Here is a 19790-nt window from a genome sequence, read left to right as displayed (position 1 = left end):
CGACGCTTTTGATAAAACGTTAAGAACTCTTAACAGAACTTCTCTCAGCGAAAACGAACCAAATCAACGAAGAATCGAAAGAATTAACGCGTGGAACGAGCTATCCTTAACAAACACGTGAAATAAAGAAACGAATGGGTTGAGGGAGGGTTAGACGGACATTCGAAAAACGAAGACGGTGGTGGCACGATAATATTCCTCGGGCGAATTCCCACGAAACTCGACCCTCCTTATTCGCCTTAGTGAGATGTCAGCCTCGAAAACAATGCGGCCCACGTACCGAAGCCGAGGAATCAAATGGCGCCGGAATACTAAACACGTTGGAATACTTACCCTCCGTTACCTCCACCACTAGTAAGCAAAAGGGTATTCCTTCCGCTCTTGTGCACGTACAGCCACGTGACCGACTGTTTTTCGACCGTTCGGCCGCTCTCTCCTCTCCTCTCTCGCGATCTCTCTTCGCGTGGCTCGCAATGTCATCGCGTTACGTGAAGAAGAACTTGATTCCGTGGGGTGGCGCACAGAGTTGATGCGAAGACCGATTTGTGGACTTGAATTTACGTAAGCAACGAATTTTGAAGATTGTTTCCTGGAAACAGAAAATTTATCATGAAATTATTGCATTAGTTTGTTGGTTAAACTTGTCGAAGTTTGGTCAAATATTGGTAATGTGTATCATCAAGTGAGTGTGTTGGACGAGGGAGAAACGAATAATAGTTTGAACAATTTCTAACGAACGTTTCGGATTCGTGGAAAAAAGCGATTTGGTTTGTGACATAGTTTGGGGTAGACTTAAGTTAAGTTTAGAGACTCAAAGAGTTGCTCAAATTTATTAAGAGAGTTTGAGTCAAATTTTAGTAGGTCATGGAAACAAAATTGAGAAGTTTACGAGAAAGTTAGATTTGAGTTAATTTTAAAACTAAGGGGAAGAGATGGAAAAGAATATCACGAAGGGCATACAAAGCGCAATATATATTACGTTGTTAACGTATTTAAATTTTAAAATGGATAAGAGTACGAAAATATATGAGAAAAGAGAAGGGACTTTGTCTACCGTAATTAGTCGAAGCTGCGATGGAAAATCCATCATTTTTTATCTGACAAGTGACAAAGTCTGGAGATAGACACTGGCGTGCGCACACAACAGGAATTAATGGAGCTCGTGGGGGTTGGAGACGTCTGTTCACTCTGTGCCAGACATGACAGTAACTAAAATCAAACAATGTTCAAACCTCGTATTCAATGGTCGTCAGTGTCAACAATTTTGCCAAAAAAATACAGAGGAATCCGAACTTTATCACAACTCTTCGCTCAGAACGTTATAGATGAAAATAATTTTCACATAATGAAATAGGCTTTTTTAATGATTAGCTGGTTTCATTATTACGATTGTATAAAAAATTTTTAATTCTATGATTGAAAAATTCTTGCAATGGCTCTGTTACGACTTTTTCGTTTATGGTTCCATTTAATGTATACTTAGTGCATTAAAAATTGTAATAAATTTATCTTATCTCCAACATTTACGTTATTTTCTCTTTTGAGCTCGTACAAGAAGATCATACGAATAAATAACAATAATAAATAACAAAGTTCTGATATCTCTATTATAAGTCTATTTATTTATAACAAATTTCTACTTTTTTACTGTCGTTGATAATTCACGATAAATGCAACAAATTCAAACTTCGAAGAAACGACATTTCACAAGCAGCAATCTAATTGATATTATTAATTATCATTTGCCAATAAATTTCTAATTAGACTAGAAAGTTCTGAGGAAAAGTGTGTAGGTCATTTTCTAAACAATTTTCCAGATAACAAATAATTTGGCCACCCAACAACCTTCCCCAATCCGGTTAACTAGGAACAGATGTTAATGATCGTCGAATGGACAAGAATTTCGCCGCTGGCAAAATTCGAAATTACGAACGGGGTTGCTCGGTTTGTTCGCTTATTTTCTTAATAGCGATATAAATGAATACGCGTGGTAGCGGCATAAAATTATTTGCGCTTTTACGCTAGGTCTGTTGAAGAAAGAGAAATAAAAAACAAGTTGGAAAAGGAACGAAAGTCGGGAGTTGCAAAATGAATTCACGGTGAAACGAAGATGTAAAAATGCCACACATGTGTATTCTTCTTCGCGTAACGGCAGTTCCCACTCGCCTTTAATTAGCGCTTTTCTAAAAACGAAAACCATTGCCTTGGAAAATATATGCGCTCGTTACATCCCGCTAATTATTCAACTTTCTGCAACGCAAACGCACAATTGCTAGTCATCTTACTATTTCGTATATTTGGGAACGTTGAAAGACTTCGTTACTTGTGTCTCTTCCTCATTTAATTTCTTCCTCATTTTCACGTATCCTCGCCGTATTTCCTGAACCGTTATTTTACATAAATATAGGAATTTGCTCGGTTTATAATTTCCCTCATTCTTGTATATTACTTGCATTGTATTAATTCTTTCTCACAGCGATACACTGCTGTTAACACTTTGCGGTCCGCGATTACTTTCAAAGTACTATTCGCCAGATCTGTACCAGGTATTTACATAGACGACACCGGCAGGTCCGACATCAGCAATTGCTAGCTGAAACTAACGTCCTAAGTTTGGACTCACGTGGCGAACAAGATCGAGGAAGACAAATGTTCCAAGAATTGTTCGGACTTATCAGCCGGAAGAAAAAACCAGATACACTGAAATCGAGTGAAGCGCGAAGCTCGACGGCTAAGCAACGCAACTTGATCCGAATTCAATCGTCCATGGAACGATACTAATGTATTTATGAGATAATGATGGAACTTCTTTATTTTTCACCTTTTTTAATTACACGTTTACTATTAGTATTTGTGAGTTGTTTCTAATTAACACGAGACCAAACACGATATACCTCAAATCACATTTCAAATACACATCAGACTGAACATTGGACTTACCAGAAAAAATATCATCGTTCAGTAACACTGGACATCGCATCTACCAGAATAAAATCGTTGTCCAAACAGACTGGACATTGAACCTACCAGAATGAAATCGATGTCCGGGCAAACTGATTATCGAGCCGCAAAGGATTAAGAAGAAATTCAAACAGTCGAACTGTCCATAATATGCATCTCGATTAATTCAAATGTAACATAATTACCAAAGAACAAAGGCCCAGCTAAGATTATTCAATTCGCCCTACGACGAACTTCAAACTTCTCAGCTACCCCTATCCCTTCTCCGAGACATCCATCCCTTTACCCGCGACAGAGAAATTCCGATTTCCATTCGCCGTACGATCAGTACGAATCGTCGATCGATAATTATCATCACGATCAGGTCCATCTCTCTAACAATCAACGAGCCTTCTCACAAAGACCGGAGACTGGTTTCGCGCGACTCGTTAAGAATAAATTAAGCAAATCGCCAGTGGACGTAGCTACGACATTATTATTCGCCGAGTGGATGCAGGTGCACGCCATCGTCGCGTCTTTCATCCTGGAACTCCCGGTGGCAGGACAGCCTCTTAACAAATCTAATTCCGTTTCTTGAGACGCCAGGGCCACGCTTCGCCCCTCCGTTGCCGCACTTAGGACAGTTTTCTCGCGATATCATCTCTCCACGGTCTTATCCGTTGCCGCATCGAGATTTCAAAGCATTGATAAAGAAAACGCTATTCATCCTGTGTTCCTGTAACGGAAGAGGGATGCTAGGTACAGCGGAAAGACGATCTATGGGGTGAATCGAGGGGTAGGAGGCAAAAAACTGGCGACGAGCAGGATACAAAGAGCCGCGAGGCTACCTGGGGGTAGATTCTAATGATGCCGATGTACCTCGCGGCAAATACCTTCGACGATAGCTGAGAGAAGCTTGATACAACCCCCTTATACACCTTTGTACCATCTTCCATCTATACTTTCTCTGTTCCTCCTGCTTTTGTTTCTTTTTATCTGCCTCTCTCTCTTCGGGATTGAAGACGTACGCTAGAGTGTATATAACGAACGAAAGCAAATCTTTCCGTGTTATTCATCACCACTGATAGTGATTAAAAATTGCCTTCTATGGGGATATTTCAGTTAAAATCTGAATCGAACCAATACATTTTTTGGAACGCGACGAGATACTGGAAAATGATTTTTATCGTTTTCATGAATTTTTCGTGAGTAATTTCCTTCTTATTTTCAGTAAATTGCATTGTTTTATAAATTATATTTTGTTACATCTCTCCCTCTGCAGGGCCGAAGATGTACACTAAAGTAGTGCAAAATATAGGAGAAAATTTGTTTGCGCTATTCATGGCTATTAATAGTGATTAAAAATTGCCTTCCATAGTTGTAATTAAGTTATTAAAGTTCTAATCTAACCAATAAATTTTTCGATGTGCCGCAAGATACTCAAAGATTATTTTTATCGCTTTTATGAATTTTTTGTGAATAATTTACTCGTTTACGGCAAATTATATTTTTCTTATCATATAACGAGAATGTGTATGGAGGATCTTCTTTAGCTGTCTATTGAGACTGTTCCTCCTCGTTCGATCAGCTGAGATTGTCCGTTCTAGTCACTCGTAGAATATAAGGAAGTATTCTTTTCTGGCCTGTCTCGTTGGTACTAGAGAGATTCGAGACAGGTACGAAAGAAGAGCTCGAAAGAAGAATGACGGTAGTCTGGTAATGCGATTTTCAAGACCATTATTGTTTTTGCAGAGTGTTCCTTTTCTTGAGGCGTTTTTTAAAGGTTTTGAGAATTCTCCAGTTTTATTGTACGTTCGATTTTATTTTATTATATTCGTCGTTAGAGGAGTGCGTGTTTCGTTTATCTCTTCTTTGGATTATTCTTAATTTACTCGTGTCTTCTTATCGTTAAAAAAGAAGAAATTTAAGAACTGTAATAGAATTAGATGACTAATAATAGCATTTGATAAAAATAGTTTCTTTTTTTTTTTAGAAGATTTTTTATTTATTTAGGTTGTTCGATTTAGTTGGTTGTTGATCGAGAGATTTTTCTGTTTCACAACATTTTAAAGCGGTGTTGCTTCATTGTCGATGTACTTAACGAGACAAAGACTCGCAGGTGGCACACACATAGCAAATCCCCATAATTCTGCGGATTTAAAACCTGGAATCTCTTGCAAGTAAATTCATTTCACTTTGTCGTCTTGGTTCTCACGAATACGAGATCCTTACCCATTTTACACAACTACTAGAATAAAATCCTTGTTAAAATTACAATGGATAAAAATACAGTGAAAGTTGTTATTAGAAATATAAATAATATTTTTAATATACGTATACGTATATCAATAGTTTTAAAGTAATTTATTCCAACTCTTTGGATTATCACAAAATATAATCCTGATCGTACAACGAAATTATAATTGGAAAAGATAAAAGTATCCAGCCATTAGAAAATTTCGTAGCATTTTTCTTATGAGTTTCTGTCAAATAATAAAACGTCTGATCGTTTCTCGTTTAGATCAAAAATTCGTTGTACATCTGTGCAGAAAATAGAGAAGGAAGCGGAAAACATGAGCTAGTTTGGTAGGCAGTCGCGAAAATCTCGTGACACGTGCCGATTTTCATGAAGATGTCAGCCGTTGTGACACGTGATTCCTCGCTTTCCAGCCGATCGAGCTTCGGAAACGTCCTGCGTTTAACCTCCTCTTTTTCTCCACCCATAAGGGTATTTCCTTCAACCTCCTTTGCTACGTGGATGTCTTGCAAGAAGGCCAGACGCAACCAACGCGGCCTTGTCACAGAGAAATCGGCTTTCGAAAAAGCCGATTCGAGGCAATCGTCTTCGATTGCGCTTTGCGTTTTCGACGTGCCCTTTCTTTTGCTTGTTGGAAATTAAAATTCTATTTCTTCTTTAAGATTTTAACTCTGCGTCCGACGGATTTATGTGCTCCACAAAAGATGCAGAAATTTCGTGTTTAACTTTGTTGTTTACTGTAATGTTACATTCTCTTTGTTGAGAATTTGTGATTCTTTTTGCTAGAATATTACTGTCGATATTCTACATTTTCCAGTATTCGATCTTCATCAGTGATCATTTATTTTGCATTTAAAATTAAAAATTTAGAGCAGAACTCTCAGCTGTCGTTAATTGGAGGTGAATTATTGATTAACCGGTATACAGTCTTTATAATATATGTAGAAATGCTATATTATTAGATTGTAGGTAACAGTATGATTAATACAATATCGTTTGCACTCGCACGTAATCGAATATAAAACCCCGTTTCACGTATTCGTTACTCACTACTTCTACGACACAACGATCTTCACACAACGACGGTAAATTCAACTCTGACTCTCTCAACTCTCGTTACAATGTTTTCCACGCTCACTTTTTTCCAAACATATCTTGGCAACGCTCACAACACTCTTTGACAACGTCAACATATCTTGACGTCCCTCCCTGACGTCACACCATCCCACATATATATCAAAAAATTATACAACTTTTGCGTTAAATTATCGAATGATCGGCGCAGTATAATTATACAAATAATTTCCTCACATTTGCCTTACATTTCTTTCAGTGCCAATACGTCTTTCTTAATCATGTAGAATATTTCACCGTAAGGGAGAGAAATTAAACCACATTGAAGGAAGAGAGGAGATCAAGACAGAATTGTCAGTAAGACTGGAAGCCGATTGATTTACGTTGATGCACGCGGGAAAAATTCCACGCCTCACGCCTTGCGCATTTCGAGGTGTAACGAGGGATGGAGGCTGCCGCCACGGTCTACCGAGACACGTTGAAAGGCTTTTTAAATAAACCGATTACCATTCGCGGTGGCGTAATTATAAACGAAGCCCCGGTCGGCGTGGAACGTTAACGAAAACGCACGTCGTTCCGCGCGTCGCATGCAATGCGACAGGCGAACGCACGCGAGCGCGCCGACCTGCACCATCCACCGACCATTAAATCAAAAGCCATTAAACTAATCAACGTTATAACCCGACGGTGTTGTCTCGCACGAATATCATTTCCGTTAACATTTTTCGCCAACGATTAAGCAGTCTCGTGATTTTCGTATTGCGGCATAGATCATTTCTGTAGATGATTGAGTTTCTTCTTAACTAGTTAGCTGTTGCGACCTCTTTGAAAAGCGGGTACGTAAAATGTGTCGCAGAAAGTAAACGACGACAAGTATACTCGTGAAACACAGACTGTGTGTGGCTGTTATAATACAGAATTAAAAATTAATTGAACCGACAATTTTATTTTTTAATTTTATTACTGACAGGTGTCGTCACAACACGAATTATTGCCATTTTTTCCATAACTCAAAACAATGTCAAAAACAGCTAACTGGTTAATATCCAACTAACTTTGATCGAACATTTCATTGTTTGACAAAACTTGCTGGCAGAAACGCTACGAATTTTTCGATCGACTCGACGCTTTCATCTTTTGTAAATTTTTGGACACAGCAAATTCATCGCAATAAACTGCATTTAAAAGACGATTTTCCAGCTACATATTATAGGAAGCGTTGCTCTTTTCGTTTGGTTTTTATTCGACAGTTGATATCCGATATACGTAATGAAATAACGGCGCTACCAAGACGGAAATGTCGTGACGATCCTGCTGCTCTGACGGAAGACATACTTCAATCAATGCCACGGAAGACATAAGGCGCGCGTTGAGTTGCCTGCGAGCCAGCATTCCACCGAAACGGGAATATTTTTCCCGGAGAAAAGATGGGCAACTGATTTCCACTTCTGCGACGCTGGTAGGATTCACTTTACACAATCGACATTTTCGGGACGTTTTACATTTTACCTAGGTCAAACTGGAAGCTCCATCGTAGTGGAGATGTTGAATAAATATTTGATCTTGAATACTCGATAAATGCTGAATAAATATTTGACCGTAAATGTTCGTGTGGTTGGTGAACGAATGTTTAACCTGTGAAGTTTGAGGTCAAACCGAAATCTCCTTTTTGTGGGAAGGCTAAATAAACATTTAACCTTGGAAGCTGAAGGTCAAATTGAAAATTCCATTTCGTAGGAATGTTGGTAATAAGATAAAAAGATCATATTCGTGAGAAAATTGTCACTATATTGTATATTGTAGCTAATTTAAAAGAATTACGAATATACATGTACATATGTATATTTGAGATTTGTATTTTGAGAAAATAATTATAAAACTATAATTATCGAATACCTTTTTACGATTTACCTTCCTTGGAAGAGTGACTTAACAAACCGTTTGAGCTTCATTTCTTACCGGTAATCAATGCCTTGATTAAACTTTTAACCCGATTACCATTTGCCCGGAAGTAATTCGTTCCCTCGAAATTAATCTTTGAACTTCTTATCGTGAACCGCTCCGGTGTTTAAACGGAGAACTATTCGCGATTCTCTGTGAATAGAGAAATTTATGTGACAGCTTCGAGCAAAAGTCTATCGCGATAATGTATCATTTCGTCCGCCATGCTCGAACAAACGATTATTTAATAATTCCTATGTTAAAAATAATTGATATCTCGTATTAGAACTTAATTATAGTATGAACATCCTCTTACATCGACTGCGAGAAACTTGAACAAATTTACGTACAGTTAAAAGAGAAAAGACATATACATTGCGGAGGAGATTTCTCGAAAGCCGACTACATAAACCACAGACATATAACAAATTTTCATGATTTAATTTCCTAGTTTCTTGAAAATCTTAATCTCTTATTTAATTTCTTCAAATCTTTTAAAACTCTAATATTTAGGTGACAGAAAAAAAAGTGGCGACAGAAGTGACCTAAACCTTGGAAAATCTTCACAATTTTAAAACAAATAAAATTAAAACTAACTGAGAAGAATTGCAAATGAAATACGCCAAATCCACCAATTCCACAGCGATCATGCAAATAAATTTTCAAAATTAACTTCATTAGTCTCGTGTCCTATACACGTTTCTTGCCAGTATTACACAACCGAATGTCGAAACAGAGAAAACAGGAAGCATTGTCCATACGCTTGGTTCGTTTCAATTATATCCAAGTCGAAAAAGAAGAAGATACCAGAAAAAGAAGCTCGTCACCAGCATTCTTCAAACGCATCTCGCGCTTCTATATCTTCTCATGGGAATACACGACGTTCTCTGTCTGAATCGAAACCCAGGCCCGTCACTGGTGGCGCACGCGCCCCTAAGACGCCGTCGAAATATGAAAACGCGTACCCTGTCATTTCCTTTAATATTCTTTTCCAGCCTTGCTCGTCGCGTGGCTTTCCGCGCGTCCGCGGAAACGCGAAACGAGCGTGACCGGAGAACGAGGGGTTGGAAGATGGAGAAGCGAGTGCAAAGCAGAGAAAAGACTCTGGCATCCATCTTTTTAAATTCCTGAAACGTTGATGGAGAATATACGTAGAAAGGGCTGGTCATGAGCTGAAAGAATTATAAACGACGAGCTCTGAATTCAGAATTGAAGAATGAGCACTTTATTGTGATTGAGATTACGAAGTTTCAGGCTGCTTTATTAAACAGGTTTCCCAGCTTTCGTTTAAATGCGCAAGGATCTGGGTCTCGTTTTCTGGTTACATTTCCGAGATACTGATGGGCAACGCGTGTGTCGCGTGTTTCGAATTCCGAAATAGAGCGGCAAGTTTTCATTGTAAATAATTAAAATTTTAGTTACGAAGGTTTAAGAGAGTTGAGAATATTTTTCTTTCTTTAATTACGTTCGTAAAACTTCGATAAGAGGTACGTTTAGAAGGGATGAGTTCTGAATTTAGAATTGAATTTGCGAGTGGAAAAATTATAAATTGATTGAGAATCGAAGAGCAGGGTTTCTATCGTGATTCAGATTACAAAATTTTAGGAAAGCTGAGGATATTTTTGAAAGTTCTTAGATTTCTTCACGACATGTATAAATATATTTTAGCACACGAGGAATTGTGATAAATTACGAGGTATAAAGTGGTAAAGAAAATAAGAGATTCTTTTTATTCTCGTAATATAGATCGAATTATAAATATCCTAGCGAAGATGGTATTAACAAAAAGACTTAAACGGAAAGGTGTGCCGGGACGCGAACGTGTATATGTAGACCGTGGGTGAACTCGCGAGTGTATTTTCACAAAAAGCGTGCGGCTGTGAAAAGAAAATGTAACGAGTGGTGCCATAAGAAGATTTAGGAGAAGGCTAGGGGGTTAGCGAAGAAAATAATACAGAGAAGAGAAAGGAGCTTTCGAAAGAATAACGAGATATGGCTGAAGGAATTCAACGGAGAAAATTGAGGAGAAAGAAAAGAACAAATAACAGAGAAGATCCAAAAGAAAAAAAAAGGGAACAAAATTTACACACTTGGAACGATATAACGAATAAAAAAATTATGACCTAGAATGAATTGACCAGGGAAATCGATGAAGAAGAAATCCCAGACAAGAAATATGGAAAATAGGTTAGAGAAACGGCAAGAAAGTGGAGAACAGCAAACAGACAACGTCTATCATGCTCGCGATAAAATAAACGGAAGAAAGGAATCTAAAACGGTTGGCGAATGAATAAAAGATTACGTGGCTAACGACAAGACGAAACGAGAGAAAGGACGGTAGTTGTGCCGGTAAAATTTGCACGCGTATTCGCCATTGTTCGAAAAGGCAAGAAAGCGAAGGTAAAAATAAAGAAGAAGAGGAAGAAAAAAACAGTGAAAGAGAGAAAAGAGTAGAGGCAAACAGAAATAGCATAACGCACGAATGCGAATAAATGGAAACAGAGGAACGAAAGCACGGAGGAAAACTATGATACCGTTTGTGCGTATCTTTGCGCCCGACTAAACGGAAGAAAAGGAGCACCTCGAAAAACGGAAGAAACCATAGAAGGAAGAAGGGGGTGGAAAATAAGGAAACAAAAGGCCGAATGGAATAAGGTTGGAAGGGAGGAATAAGAGCGTTCGGGCCGAGAAACCGAGGAAGAAGAACGGAATTTATCAGTCTGAGGCGAAATGAAAGAAAGCGCAATGCGAGAATGGACGGGAGGGGTGGAAAAGCAAGAAGCTTAAAGATAACAAGACGGGGAGGGAACGAGTTGGAACAGAGGTTCCCAAATTCTCCTTGTAAGACACCTTCAAGCAATACGTTTACCTTGAGATAGCGAAATGTCGGATCGAGAACCCTTTCGCTCGAAGATTTTTTAATTGTCGATATTCTAAAATTTCGTAACTCTTCTATGTCGTTTGTAACAATAAAAAAAATTGGACTGCGCATCTACATGCGCTTATAAAAAATTAATAAACGCTGTGTTGTGTAAATAATGTGGAAATTTAAACGAAACAGTTAAAAAGGGGCACTCGTTATGCTACGTAACGTATGAAATAAATCTCTGCTCGCAGTGGTAAAAATACAAATTTCCAACAATCATCCGTTATTTAACAATAGAGCTGCGCAACAAAATTGTAATCCCGAAACTGCGAGCCCCTGAAACAGATGCTATCTGTTTTAATGTGTACATGTCAATTTGCGAAATAAGTAGGCCGCGTTCAGATGCAGATGCGCATGGTATCGCGGAAACATAACCGGAACCAGTTCCAGGAAGCACACCCCTTCGGTTGTTCCAGTTAGTTTTAACGACGAGTGACACCACTTGAAGATAATTAGTCGGAGATCTGTCGTCGCGATTTACTGGATCGAAACTATTATTGTCGATCGAGATACACGCTCAAAGCGTACTTATGAAAGGAAGTTTCCATTTCCGAAGAAGATCCTCCAGCTACGGTGGTTTCTACAAAAGTTCGACGTGTGAGAAATTCGAAACGAAAATATGTCTTTCGCTAGACAGAGGTAGATGAAAGTTATTTTAGTCGATTATAGAAGTGTGATAAGTATATACACTCTGCAAAATTTGACAAATATCGCTCATCATAGTATTAAAATATAACGTGTCATAATAATTATACCTCTGTCTTCAAATTCACATTTTCTGCATTTGCACATATACAGTTAGATAGCCATTTTTTAAAGCGCAATGTTTTTTTAAAGTTGAACGTTGAATATGACAGGATTAATTGTAACGTCTTGCCACGTGTATTAAATTTTGTTAAAACATGAATTTTCAAATACTTCTTTTTGGTCTCTTCAAAAAAGGCTGTTAACGTGAACGAAACAGTATTTATTATATACATACGAGATGAAAAAGATATATGTGTGAATCGTTTTTCGTTATCGTTAAGTTGTCAGCCAGGAAGAAAAATGGAATTAAATTTGCTCGTTCAGTGTAGACATAAAACGCGGCCAACAGGGCTACCACAAAGAACAGACGACTAAATGCAAAAATTCGTATGCCTCGAAACACGTAAAGCACGCAACGAGTCGATCTCACTGGCGGAAATGAAATAATCCATCGAAACTGGAGCGCCGTCCGCTAAAGAGTCAATCAAAATCCAGCAACCCCGTTTCGAAATACATTTCTGGTCAGTATGAAACACAGACGGTCGATTCTCTTCGAGGGATCATATGATATATCGAATCTTCATTGAACAATGTAGGTATACATTGCACAAAAATCAGAAAGAATGATGAAAAATCTGCGCAAAATTTTCAATATATTTCTCCATTTATACGCTATAAAAATACATATATATATGTATATATACATATATTAAGTACCATATTCTGAAATCAATTCCTGGCTTGCAAATAACAATTTTATGCGTCTACAATAAATTCTATTTCTACTTACAATAATGAATATACTTATAATGTGAAATGGGCAAAGATATTTAAATGGTAGATACTTTCTAAAGTTTCAATAATTTAGCTGCCCATTTTGAATACACTTTCTTGCACACATTTTAGTATAATGTGAAAATAAATATTTGATACTACGAGAAAGAGTTAAATATCAAAAATCAAATTTTCACATCAAAATTTTACATTGACGTGATCGAATGTACATATAAAATGTCTCGGTTTACATATATTATGTGCAATACCTGTGAGCGGAATAGTAATTCTATAAAATTGAGAATGAAAATTATTCGAGTCTTCATTTTTATATAAAACTGTCTTACAGTTGCGTATTTCTATGAGAAATCTTCCAAACTCAAAGATTGTTAGTTAAATACTTATTTATTTATATATGCTCCGATAATTAATCACTTTCTTACTTCTATTTCTATTTTCTATTTCTATATTCGCGTCTTCTTCTTTTCAGCAAACCGAGGATCTATGACAAATTGCACGCGATATTATATGCAAAAAAGATAGGCAGAAAAAAGGAAAGAGAGATCGCACACGATCCAATCTCACTGAAACGCTTCAATTTTCCTTGGTACAGCGAAACGTCCACGTTCAACTAACGCACCGCTAATTTCGCGATCCAATCACGTCGGATTACAATTTGTATCTTGCCATGAGAATCTTGGCGCGGGCACAAGAGCGTCGCGGCGCTAGTCGGCGTTCGTCGGAATCGGTAGTTTCGTCGTGGACCTTTTTCATTCCGTCTCGGGGAAGAAGAGACGAGCGAGAGAGGAGGAAAAAATCGGATTGTCCAGTTTGTTGGACCGGCAGCGCTGACTCCGCAGGCTCAGCCAGTAATACATCAGAAGCTTACCGACCCCTCAAACGTAAAATACCCATCTAACCCCCGATGTACCCAACCCTCTCTTCCTCCAACGTTTTCAAACCCTTTTCAAGCCGTGTCGTGGACCAGGAATTTCTTCGTGTATTTTTGTACACAACCGCGCGCACACTCTCCCATGGCGATCGTCCACCTAGAAAAGGATACGGCCAGCTCTTCGTGCCGGAAAACCTGTACACGTTGCAACTGCGAAGGATTATTTGCGACCGCGCAGTTTCGATGATTAAGGTTTCCGTGGTTTAGAGTTATCGAAGGAATAATTCTAGCGGAGGTAACTTTTGGATAACGGAAAAAGGACGCTATATTTTGTACTATGGAGAAATATATTTTAGAGAAAAGTTGTGTCGTTCGGTGCTAGAACTAATGCAAAAGAAAAGCAAAGCATTTATCTATATCGTATTTTGTTAAAAAAATCTTGGATGTGCGTCGTTGTTTAAAATTTCTAGAAGAAATCGTGAATTAGTCATTTCGATTTCGTTTGTAACGTTAAAGTGGGAAATTTGGAAAGATCTTTCAGTCTTATTTTCAAAGAATAATAACTTGATCGCATCGTTGGAGAAACTTCGAAATGTATCTTAAGCAAAAGAAGAAACAGAGGTAGAAATGGATGGAACGATGAAAGTTGTTAAAAAAAGGAATAAGAAGAAAAGATGCTATAGGGGAAGCAGATAGAAAAGAGAAATAAGGGAAAGTGCTTAAAAGCAAACAGAGAAACTGAGGGAGAAGTAGTAAAATGGGTGAAAAGAAAGAAAAAGAAAGAGCAGAAAAAAGGAACGTAATGAAAACGAGTGAATCTTGAGTGCCGCAAGGCACAAAATATTTTCAGGCGCAGCAGTGCCGACGAAAATTTCAAGCCGGAGTATTTTAAGCTTTCACGACCCGCATCGCTGTTAGTTTTCGGCTATACGTGGGGTTTGTCGCCTACCTTTCGTAAACACCGTAGTTTACTTCATCAGAAGGGAGTCGACACCGATACACAATATCAGTATACACTGGTGAAACGGTAGACTCTTTAAGGGATGAAAGAACGGAAACATTCCAGATGATTTTTTCATGTAAAATATAATTTTTTATGTAATTACAAAATACTATCGAACGTGCAAGTGGTATTTAATCTGTCTATATCTGAAATGTCTTTTTAATTATGAGAAAAAGAATTACAAATATCGATTAGAAATTTTTGGTATTTCAGTTTCTTACACTTAGAAACTAATTATTGTTACATTTTTACATTTAAATACATTGTTAAATTTTTTTTTAATTTTCTTCCGTTTTATGTATTTATCCATTCTTCTCTTTCTTCGTCGACTGAAAACATTTCGTGATTGCATGCACGACTATGTTCCCTAATTTCGATTTCTAAAGGTATTCTGATAAAAAAATTATATCATAGAATTTTTTAAAATTCTTGTAAATGTAAACATGTTTCACAAAAAATCTCCTTCGTAATTAACCCAAAATTTCTTACGTTTATACCAGTTATCAATGATTCCGAAATATATTCACGATATCTAATTGCTGTTTACATTTTACGAATATTTTCAACGAACATCTTCAAGTCTACCGGAATATAACGTAGACGAAATTTGGTGGGACGGTGCGGGCGATGCGTAAGTAGAAATACTCAAGCTAGAAGCTTCCCTTCAAAGGCAAGTTCACGGTTGAGGAAGTGGCGGAGTAACGACGGAAACCGAGGTCAGACATCATCCAACTCGTACAGCAACAACAACTATGGTGAGGCTGGTTACCTTAGGCTCATTGTCGTCCAATAGCGACATCCACGAGATCGTTGAACTTCCTGCGCGGAAAAGGAAGTTTGGCCAGCCATGAAACTTCGAGGATAGAAGATGGGTTATCAGTTGCATCGGTCAAGTCACACTGGGCAAATTAACGATCGCACGATCCCACCGAGAACTATTACTCGGAGTACCCTGTTTGCTATCGCTTTACCAAACATCTACGAGTCTGAACGAACGTCGATCATTTAGGTTGCTGAAGTTTTGTGTACATTGAAATGAAAGATGAGAATTGGTTTTCATAATGACAGCAGAAGATGGTAACACGTTATTTCAATGAATAGTTAAATGAGATATGTAGTAGAAATCGACGCTATAATTCCAAAGTTACTTAACAGTAGAACTACCGGTAGTTAACAAGAAACTATTTCTACCAAGACCAGTCAAAATGACTGGGATTTAAAAAATACGTAATAATAGAGTATTTTTATATTTATTGGTTTATTACTTTCCATGGAATTCCATGTTATCCATCTGAGACCATGATCCCTAAACGAGGGTTGACATTTATAAAATTGTAAAATCGGAAATCGATCCGGAATTGTTCGGTCCGCAATTTTCCTGATAACTGATATCATCATATTGAATGAATAACACTTACTTATAAATTATTATAAATTATAAATTTATTATAAATAATTAGCCATGTTACTGCGCCACGCCAGAAAAAATTACTGAAAATTCTCAATTCGAGAATTGATTGTAAATATTAATAAATAAAAAAAAAATCATATTGAATGATACACAGTACAAATTTTAAAAACGTGTGGAAAGTTGTACAAAACGAGGAAACTGGTAAATTGGGGTTCGATAAACAGATTGCACGAGTCCTTTATACTTTGACAAGCACCAGTCATTTTGACTGGTATTGATATACGTAAACTTGATACAAAATTATTTTCAGTTCGAATACATGAAAATCAAAATAAAATTCATTATATTGCGGAGAAAAAATATAACATGAAGTAGGAGATTTAAAATAAAATTCTAAAACCAGTCAACAATTTGACTGGTGTGATACTTCTAGTGTTAATGCTGACACAGTAAATTGTAGACAGCTATGACTAAATCACATATGACACGTATACTTTTTAGACCAAGTTCATATTAGTCTAAATAAATACGTAGCTACTTAATTACATATCTTCAATGCAAAAATGATAAAACTAATCTCTATTTAGATTTTATTCCAACGATTATTTGCTGGAAAATATCAATTGCATAAACATCCTCGGCTTAATTATTCTTAACGCATATTTCCCTTGTGAAATATATACGAAGCGCTAAAAATGCATTCCATTCTTTCACTCGAATCAAATCTTAAATAAGTCGATCATAACCTGTTTAACAGAAAAATCATATATCATATATAATTGAAAATATTTCTCTAAATTATTTCCTGCTAACAATATTCAATGCCTATAAACTTGCTCGCAGGCAAACTCAAGATCCGCCAATTGAATTTACATCGCGTCCCCTAAATAAGTAGACGAAGATCATTACCAAGTCTCCGTAGTTCGAGACGTTGAAAGTCAATTTGTTACAATTCTCACGCGAATTGTTAGGTCACGACTTCGAAAACCACACGATGTTCAAAGAAGTTGGTACCTTGAATTTCTCATCGGGAAGTCTCTTAATAGCTCCGGCTCTTGATTACGCTCTTCCGTAGCCGCCGTTTTGATAGGCCGCCATTAAAAAGCTCGCGGAAGGGATATTCCTGCGATAAGACCGATTAGACAGCTCGTTCGATGGAAACGTTGTTCCGTTGAATGGTATGCGAGAGCCACGGTGAAAGGAGACGGCGCTCGAAATCGTGGACGAAGAGAAAAGAAAGGAACTCCGGATACCTGCAGGGTGGAGAACGAAAAGGGGGTGAAAGAGTGCCGGCCGAGCACATCCAGTAAGATTCTCAGATAAAATATCCAATTTAAAGTTTCATCGTAATTTTACGATTCTTGGAAGTAAATTAATAGTATTATCTGCCAGTACCGCAGTCCCCTCTACGTCTTACCTGCGCCACCCTTGCCACCTAACCCAGCTTGGGGTCGAGACGTCTCTTCGTTTCCTCGCGACCCAACCCTCCTTTCAAACCTCCAGCCCGCAAAAGGAACTTTGAAAATAAGCAGCCTATTACTCATTACTCGCCACCCTTATCGGAGGGCGTTCCTGAGGATTCCTTTCCTGCCACTAGAAAAGTTTTACTTCGTACGGTGTGTGTTTGCGTTGGGGACCATCGCGAGACTTTCGTGCGATCGCTTGTATTACGGAACATCGATCGAAAGTGAGAGATATACGAGCCATTGAGAAGCCCGATCAACTTCGTAGATTGAAAAATAGGAAAACGATATAGATATTAGGTTGTAGAGAAAATTCGTAGCGAGAGTTAAGAAAAATTTAATTATAATTTGACTTCTTGCCGTTTGTAACTTCACGAGCCTTTTCTTGAAAAACTGTTCGACTTTTTCGGTAACGAATTTCTTCGCGTAGTGTTCACAGACTTGCAAAGTATCTAATTTCGTATAATATCATATTTTGTAAGGACCAAAATAAGAAGACTACGGCATATTCCGTATACATTTTCAATTTTGTTTCAAACATTCTCTATATAACCATGATTTTTCTATTTTATTACAATGTTAATGATACTTTAGAATGACTTATGTGTCGAGCGATAAAGACATACAAGTTTTCTATGGTATGCGTTCAAATACTTTCCTAAGGCACTGTATGTGCTTCCGGAATATAAAATTTTTTGTTTTTCCATTGCAATCGTACTTTAACACGCTTCTACTTACACAAATCCGGTTGAGATTCGAAGAGCATTAGTTACTTAGCAAACGTAGCCTGTAAATGACAGTAAGACAATCGTGTTTTCTAGAGGCAGAACTCGCCTGCACACGGGCGAGAGATTCGTAAGTGTTTCATATAGAGCTGGCAGACTTATACGGCCATTATATATGAAAGGTGTTGGCAAGCTTAGCAGGAGAAGTCAGTGGCAGAGCATCTTCACGGTAAATATATGACTTGGATCTGTAATTTTTATTCCGTGTCCGTATTCTTATCTTCTGACGCCACCGAGATCTATTTTCCTTGTCGTTTCTTTCGTGCTACTATCGTCTTATGTCTCAGTCCAATAGATTTACTTTTAGTTACGATTTAAATGTTTCTAAAAATGTCCAATTATTATATTAGATGTTTGTAAAATATGTCTTGTTTTTTCAAAATTCGAACTTGACAGGTCAATACTACTCATCAAAGTTTATCATATCGTCTGTATTTTCGACCAATCGTGGGGAGACGCAATCGCGAAGAAACACGTCAACGGGAGCGTAAATTCCCGTTACGATTATAATAATCGACACCACGAGTTCATAGATCCCTTGATTTCCGTTAAGATAATAGGGGTGGTTGAGAGGGTATAACACTGCGGTTAACAGGGTTAACTACATATTTTTAACACTTAAGTTACACCGTTGCTTATGATATACATCGTCGACAATGATTTAGCGTATAGAGATGCGATACACTGGCACAATATTCGTTGGTGATCGAGCAAAGCTCTTAGAGGTTTTGTTATAGTTTTTTTTTTTATTTAGTTGTTTACATTCACAATTTGTCCGATTTGGACATTTGGTAGAATTTTTTGGCTGTTTGATTATCATGTGGGTGGCTATCCCCAGCGGAGTACCTTCTTCGTGTTTGTTAAGTTATATCTTTTATGAGATCTGTTTGTTATAGTTGACGTAGCAATAGGGGAAAAGAACTGACATGTTGACTATCGAATCGAAACAATCGAAAACGCTAAGATCCATTATAAATGCACCCTGGTATGTCACCAACGAACTAATACATCGCGACCTCAAGATGACCACGGTCAAAGAGGAAATAGCAAAATATAGCGACAGATATAGCAAAAGAGTCAACAAACATCGAAACCCCCTAATTACTGGATTACTTGATACGTCGGACCAGATCCGTAGACTGAAGAGACACTACCCGTTACACCTAAACACTAGATTTAATTAGACATTTATATTAAGTAATATTTACTTATTTATAACGCTTACTTATAAATTACACTTATCTATAATAAGTATTAACTTATTATAAATAATTAACCATGTCACTGCGCCACGCCAGAAAAAATTACTGAAAATTCTCAATGCGTCAATTGTCAACTACATTAGAGACAGAAGAAATTTTCTAGAAATCCAGTATATTTGGTCATGAGAAGGTTTATACTAAAAATTATTGTTTGGTACGAATAATAAAAATATTCATACAAGTTTCGAAAAAAGAGCGTTGAATCATATTTGATTAAATATATGTAGTATTTTAAAGGAACTACCTGTTAAAGTTTTATTTGAAAAACGTACCATTTTATATGTACTAAAAAATTATTATAAATATAACAATAAA

This window comes from Bombus huntii, chromosome 3 (assembly GCF_024542735.1).
Source record: "Bombus huntii isolate Logan2020A chromosome 3, iyBomHunt1.1, whole genome shotgun sequence".
NCBI lineage: Eukaryota > Metazoa > Arthropoda > Insecta > Hymenoptera > Apidae > Bombus > Bombus huntii.
This window is presented reverse-complemented; position numbering follows the sequence as displayed.